This window comes from Primulina tabacum, chromosome 4 (genome assembly GCF_025594145.1).
Source record: "Primulina tabacum isolate GXHZ01 chromosome 4, ASM2559414v2, whole genome shotgun sequence".
Classification (NCBI taxonomy): Eukaryota; Viridiplantae; Streptophyta; class Magnoliopsida; order Lamiales; family Gesneriaceae; genus Primulina; species Primulina tabacum.
In genome coordinates, this window is record NC_134553.1 from 34,902,820 (window position 1) to 34,910,300 (window position 7,481).

At 36.1% G+C, this 7,481-nt stretch overlaps 1 pseudogene; it reads left to right on the forward strand.

The window, feature by feature from the left end:
• Positions 1 to 4,201: 4,201 nt before the first annotated feature.
• On the forward strand, positions 4,202 to 7,174 carry LOC142543214 (uncharacterized; annotated as a pseudogene).
• Positions 7,175 to 7,481: the final 307 nt, after the last annotated feature.

The window sequence follows — 7,481 nt, forward strand, 5'->3', positions numbered from 1 at the left end:
CATTTTACAGAAAATTATCGATCTAGTTTCGCATAGCAAGTGTGGTGATGAAGGAAAACTTCTGAACCCAAAAATGAAGGATTCTAGACGGTTTGGAGAAACAAATCTCCAACTAAGAGCAGATAAAGAGCTCCAACCTGAAGAAATAGAATGCCTTAAGATAGCTCTACATAAGAATGAGGTAGAGTTTGAATCTAAGGTATCATTGGAAGATGTCAAGAAAAGGATCAAAGAAAATTACAATGAAGATCCCTTGGCATGGTGGGACAAAAATCAACTCAAAGCTTGCCTTAAAATTAAGGAAGGCAAAGAGTATGAATTTGTCCGTTGCAAGCTTATCCCAATGAATATAATTGATCAAAGAGATATGCAGATTATAATCAACGAACATTTGGACCTTGGTTTAATCAAAGCAGAAATTTCACCATACAGCAGTCCAGGATTCCTGGTAAGAAATCATGGTGAAATAAAAAGAAATAAACCTAGATTAGTTATTAATTATCAAGAAATTAATAAGATTCTGGAGTTTGATGGGTATTTTATACCTAGCAGAGGACATCTAATCAGTTGCATAAGCAATGCAAAGATATTCTCTAAATTCGATTGTAAGCCTGATTTTTATCAGATTCGAATGCATGAAGAAAGCAAGAAGTTCACAGCTTTCTCCACTCCACAAGGACACTATATCTAGGAAGTATTTCCAACGAGATTGGCTAATTCACCTCAGATATTTCGAAGAAAAATGGATAATCTATTTAAAGATTATTTCAAATTTATGTTTGTTTATATTGATGATGTGTTAATCACATCTAAAAATATAGAATAACATACTAAACATTTAGAGATTTTCTCTGATGTTTGTAAAAAAGAAGGGCTGGTTCTATCAGAAAGAAAGCAGTCATTGCCACAAGATAAATCGAATTTCTAGGATTATAAATCGATGAGTCTGGAATAATTTTACATGATGATATAGTAGAAAAGGTGAAAAATTTTCCAAACGAACTAAAAGTAAAGAAACAACTTCAAAGTTTTCTAGGAGTTGTTAATTTTGCTGGGATGTTTATTAAAAACCTAGCAAAACACAGGAAAGTGTTCAGTTCCTTACTGAAAAAAGATGTGAAATTTATATGAACAAAAGAACACACACAATGACTTATTCAACTAAAGGAGATTTGTAAAAATCTTCCAAAAATGGTTATTCCTCAAGATGAAGATGATCTGGTATTATATACGGATGCCAGTGATCATTGGTGGACATCAGTCTTAACAAAACTCACTTCAGATGGAGAACAACCATGCAGATATTGCAGTGGACTATTCTCAGATGCAGAAGCCATATGATGACATATCAACGAAAAAGAATTCTATGCAGTAAAAAAGGCTTTTAAAAAATGGTCATTATTCTTATTCGCAAAAAAATTCACTTTAAAAGTTGATAATACACATGTAAAAGCTTTCTTAAGGAATAGAATTGAGTCTAAACCTGAGAAGGCCAGATTATTAAGATGGCAAGCACTATGTCAGAATTATATATTTGATATTGTGATAATAAAATCTAATGAAAATATTCTTGCAGATTTTTTAACAAGAGATGGACAGCGGTGATATCAATGCCATCATTAAGATGCTGAGGCATTTGAGGGGACACCTTGAAATGCTTCAAAACGAGTTTAACAAGCTGGCCTTAAACGCAGAAGTTGCGGGAAGACTACAACAAGTCGATAAGAGAATTGTCTCTGATCGAATTAAAGGATGTTTACAGGCTTATACTCAGTTATGGTCTGTAATACAAAGACCTATCTTCCATGGCATTGAGAAGCCATTGGCTTCCCAAATAGAGAGTTTTTAGTACATAACTCTATATCTGGAGCATGGGATTCAAATACCCCTAGCACAAGTGTTAAGTCGGGATCATCTCCTGATGATTCGGCTCGGCTGAAATAAAAATTGAGACTCCACATCCTTATCTCGAGTCCTCAAGTCAACCCTTCACCTCATGGATTGAAGAGAGAAAGATCAACCTTAGACTGAATACTGACAAGGGTAAATCTAAGGTTGATACTAATGAAGCTACAATTTCTCCATTACAGGTGTACCAACGAAATTGGGAGAAATTGAAAACAAGAGTAGACATTAACCCAGCTACTATTAGGGTTGATGTTGCAGAAAAATATCCTAGGGTATAGATAAAACCAAATTCATATCTAAAGGAGGTCAAAGCTTGTTATGAATTCGGGGCTCTTGCTTCATTTTATACCACATCACCTAGCTTCCCAGAAATTTCAGGTCTATCAAAATGGATACAAAAAGCTGTTCATGAAACTTGGGCAAATAACGATTATTTTTCCAAATGAGATATTCTAGAGCTATAGTTTTTTAGTACAGCACCAGAACCAGCAGGAAAAGGCTCTCACGAAGCCTTCCATTTTATCATGCTAAGGAGGCCAGATACAAATGTTCAGAAATTTATCATAGATCCTCCTTCAGAAGAAACACCCCTTGTTGCTTCAATAACTGAAGATGACATTTTCACCAGAAGAGCATGTGGTCTATGGGTCTGTCTTACTTAGATGGACAAAGTCAAGTTTCCGTTTAAATTTTATCATAATTCAGTAAACGAATCATTCTTGTTAAATACAATACAGGAAAAACCACAAGTTTTGCAGAAGATCTATTCGAAAAGAAAAGAAATCCTCTGTGGAATAGCAAACTGCCGGGGAGTAAAGAAACTCATCGAAAATTCTGCAATATGGCTCATGTGGGAAGATGGTCAGAACAGATCTATCTAGAGTGCCCGAATCAAAAAGAGCCAGTAATTCGGCAAGGGCTTCAGACCTCGATCAGACAGGAAGAATCTTGCTGAGACATGACCTAATTGTGAAGGACCACAAGCACGTTTTTCTCGGGGAAATCAAAAGTTTAAGATTTCTCGACAAAAATAAGCGGACATGTGAACCTAATCACTTTTCCTTAGGGATAACAAAAAGCAAAAGATTCCCCGACAAAAGATAGTGGGCATGTGACTCACCCACTAAATGAACAAGAAAAATTGGACCCAATTACAACTATAAATAGAGTAAATGGGAACCAGTAAAAATGCACAAGAACAAAGTCAAAACCTGAAGAAAAATGTATTATACATATTTAAAGGTTTCTAAAAAACGCATCAAGAAAAGAAGAAAGCAGCTGATGAATACTACGGATCTCTACAAATTGATAAAAGAAGAAGGGAACGAGATCTCAGCTGATATAATACAAACACATATCTACTGGTTATGCTAGGAGATAAGGTCAGAAGAACGAGCTGTTTCTAGATTAATAATCTATGAAGAAGAAAATTCAAGTGGAGGGACCACTCAACCCACTCAAGAGATAATGCCAACCACAGATGGAAGGCATTAAAGAAAAGTTATGCCAAGAATTGAAGTTCGGGATTCAAATCCGCAAAGGGCTTCTATAAATAAGATGACAGAGGGAAGATGAAGAAATCATTCAACCTCTTCATTTTCTTTCAAATATTGTAATATTTTCTTTCAAATTTATGTGTATTTTTAATTCGTCTACTGTAAGTAGCTAAACAAGTTTCTCCTCCTCTACATGAGGTTAATATGTAATAATATTTTGTATGTTTGAATAAAAGAATCAAGGCTTTTGCTCCTCTCATGTATTAGTTTCAGATTGAACTATTTCACTATACACCCTGAGGTAGGAAACGAAACAGGATTGTGCTAAGTGCTGTTGAAGGAATCTGCGTCAGGAACCATCTGTTGCGACTGCGTGGTTAGGCTGTGAGGAGCAGTCTGTAAAACCCGGTGGATATAACCCGACGGCATTCAGGTCAAAGAGATAAATAGTTCAATTTATTATACGGAAGCATAATGGACTTTTTATAAAAATAAAAAAAAATCGATCATTTGATAATGGTATATAGGCTGGAAACCTTGCGTAGCTGCATGTCATGGGGTTATATGCTTTTAAAAATATGCTTGATAGGTATAACAATGTCACATACGAAAATAATAAGAATTAAGGATGTTTTTTAAAATTTTGAAAAAATGAGGAGTTAAAACAAAGATTTAGAGATAAAAAAATAAGAAAAAAGTTGAGTTTGGTAGAAAAGAATAATTTCAAATTTCCCATTTAAAGTTTAGCTTATAAATGAATAAGTTAGTGTCCCACTAAATCCCAAAGGGTCGTAATTGCCACGTCGCTTGAAATCTTTATTCCGAGTGTCAGTAACATTTCCCCGTCACTCTTCAATTTCAACTCCGATCAAACTTCAATCTCACCCAAATATTTTCTCCTTCTTCGTTAAGGTTTGCCGTTCTCCAACTAAAAAGTGAGTAATCATGGGTGGCGAAAATTTTCTACCTCCGATTTCTTCAACTGGTACTTCTTTTTCGCTTTGAACTTGTCACTTGGTCATCTTTTAACGGAAGCGGGACAATTGTTCTGATATTTAAAGTTATCTGTTTGTTATTCGAGTAATAATCTGGTCGATATTTTTTTATTTTGCAGAGGACGAGTCATCGGTTGGCCAGGATTTCTCCCGGGTATCCCTTAAATCCGATTGTTCAAGGTACGCATTTCTCCCATGTATCCCTTAAATCCGATTGTTCAAGGTACGCATTCTTTTCATGCTCTGCTTAAGCGTTGAAAAGCGCCAGAAATATTGTGGGAACTAAAAATTGATTCTTGTTATTTGATTTTGGTGTCCAGTGGAGAGGAGGCTGATCGATTGAATGGGGAGAGCGGGTTGCATTTTGAGGAATTTTCTGAAGTGGGTTATCGGAATTTTTCGGAGAGGCAGAGATGCAAGGCCTATGCAGATGTTTTGAGGAGTTATGAGGATTTACGCGTAGCCGTGTCGAGAGATTTGAAGAGGCTAAACTCAAAATTTTGAGGTATGCTTAGATTTTGTATTTTTTTCCGGTGGCTAGAAAAGAGTATCCGTTTTTTGTCATAGGATTGGAAATTTTTGGACCTTGGCTAAGTAGGATGAATAGAGTTTGTACTCGATAGATTTTTGAAAGTGTATTAATATATGTTTCAAGTGTTTGGCAAAATGTTCGAGGTAAGAATACGTACGTGAGACGGTGTTTGGATTTTAGAAATTACCTCTTCCATGTTCCAAAAATTGGTAGATTGGTCTCTGATAGACCATATAGGTTCATAACTTCATTATTTCTTTTACCTCGGTGCTGCCTCAATTTGAGATGGTGTGATCCTGCTAAAATTTAACTATATTGCTTTGGGTAAATTTTGTTGTGATATTGACAGTGTCTTACAACTTTGGTACATAACCCCGACATTTTAGTGATCCGTTTCCATAAAGGACTTGTCCAAAAAATGTTCGGAACTACTTTGTTAAGTTAGCAATATATAGGACAAAGGCTGCTATGAATTGTTCCCAGACAATATTTTTCGCTTCCTGACACTAGTTAGCGCCGAATCCAGATACTTATCCTACAAGATTAACTACCTCCCTGCGTATGCGCAAAGTCGTAAACAACTGTCCCTCTGTGCTCATGATAGCATTTATTTGTAATTTTAGCTTAAGTGAACTTACCTGGTGGCATATATACGTTCAGCTACACCCCAGGTTCGTGGGTTGAAAACGCAGGTGGCATGTGCTTGAAGGATTATAGCATCCCAAAAATCACGTCACTCTTGTTAATAGGACCAAAGGGTTCTGGAAAGAGCAGTCTTGTCAACAAAATTTCCGGTGTTCCTGAGGATAGTGTTTTTGCATCAGAACGCGCACAAGCATCTCGTACGAGTACCATTTCTTTTCCTTTGCTATGTAAAGTGTATCCACTAATAATAAGGCTCTTCAATATCAATGAACAACGATTTTTGCCCGTCATTGACTTCAAACAGATAATTCTTCTGGGGCAGATGGAACCTATTTCCTCCATGAATACATTATCCCGGCTGGTTTTGGTTCGTTTTGCTTGTATGATTCTCGTAGTTTGTCTGATGATTCATCTGAAAACGCGAATGTGTTAGAGGGTTGGATGACCAAGGGTGTCCATCATGGAGAACTTGTGACAAGGTTATTGACTTATTTCTAAATTTATATAATTTTTTAAAAATTATTTGACTTTCAATTTGCAATCCTTGAGTTATATGGCAATTTTTTTTCTTGATAGGAAATCTGATAGTTTGTATGTAAAAGCTCAATTGAAGTTTAAGGCTCGACAGAGTTGTTGTGGTCAAGTCAGAGCAATTAACTTCGTCATATTTGTTGTTGATGGGATTTCCATTTTAGAAGCAATGGGGAGTGACAATGGAACTAATAATGGGTACACTCAAATGATAGATACAACTTTCAACAACCCATTCTTGTCATTCAAAGGTATCCATTTCAAGACTCACTCGCTTTCTTCAATTTGGGATGTTAATGCATTTGTTCTTTTTATGCCTCAGATGACAAGCCTGTTGTAGTAATCACACACGGAGATTTACTCTCACTTTCTGATCGTGCGAAAATAAGAGTTCATTTAGGAGAGTTGTTGGGCGTCTCTCCAACAAAACAAATTTTCGACATCCCAGGTTCATTACTTTGCATCCTCATCTCTCCGGAAATAACATTATTCACAGCAAAAAGCTTCACATTTTTTATTTTTCAGATGACAAGGATCCAGCCACCGCCTTGACAATAATCGATATGCTACATTATTGCCTTGACCGTGCCGATAGAAATCTTCCTGGCAATGATCTGTACATGAGCAAGGTTTGGTTGATTTTTACCTAAATACAGTACATACCTATAGCTGCATTTGATGATGCTCTCATGTGTCTTCTCTAGTTAGTATCACATTTGCTAATCTTATGTTTTATGCCGAGTGAGTTGCAGATGTATAATACGTCTTTGTTAGTTGCACGTCGGGTTCTGTTGGTGGTTCTGGTGATGGCCATTCTAGTTCAGGTTCTTGTTTCCAGTATAGGTGGTGCTACTAAAACCAAAACCAAAACGACCACTCCCATTTCGTCGAAGCTTGATGTGGACTGGCATAAAATTCCATATTTATGGTTGGGAGATGACTACTAGTGCTGTTAACAACTTCTATAAAGATAACTCTCTGAATAAGTTGTAAATCTGTGCAATGGGAGCTTGTCGGTGACGATTTCATGTTTCTTTTGCTGTAATAACATATTTGCAATTAACGAATTTCTCGTCCTAAAAATATTTCTAGTCAAAGAAAAAAACACTTATTTGGCGACCTGACCTGACCTTTTTTTCCAGATAGATGCCTAATAATTAGCAGTGTGATCAAATTTAGAATGTAAAGAAAAGAAGGAAGAATTAAGAGTTGGGAGCATGAGCTAGCAAGTATATTTTGGCAAAATCAAATTTATGTTCTTTATGTATAGATGTGATATTATGTACTTATAGTGGACATGTGTACACTTTGTGTACTTATAGTCAGTATTATACAAATTTAATACCAATTGGACACGTGTTATTTATGAGAGTA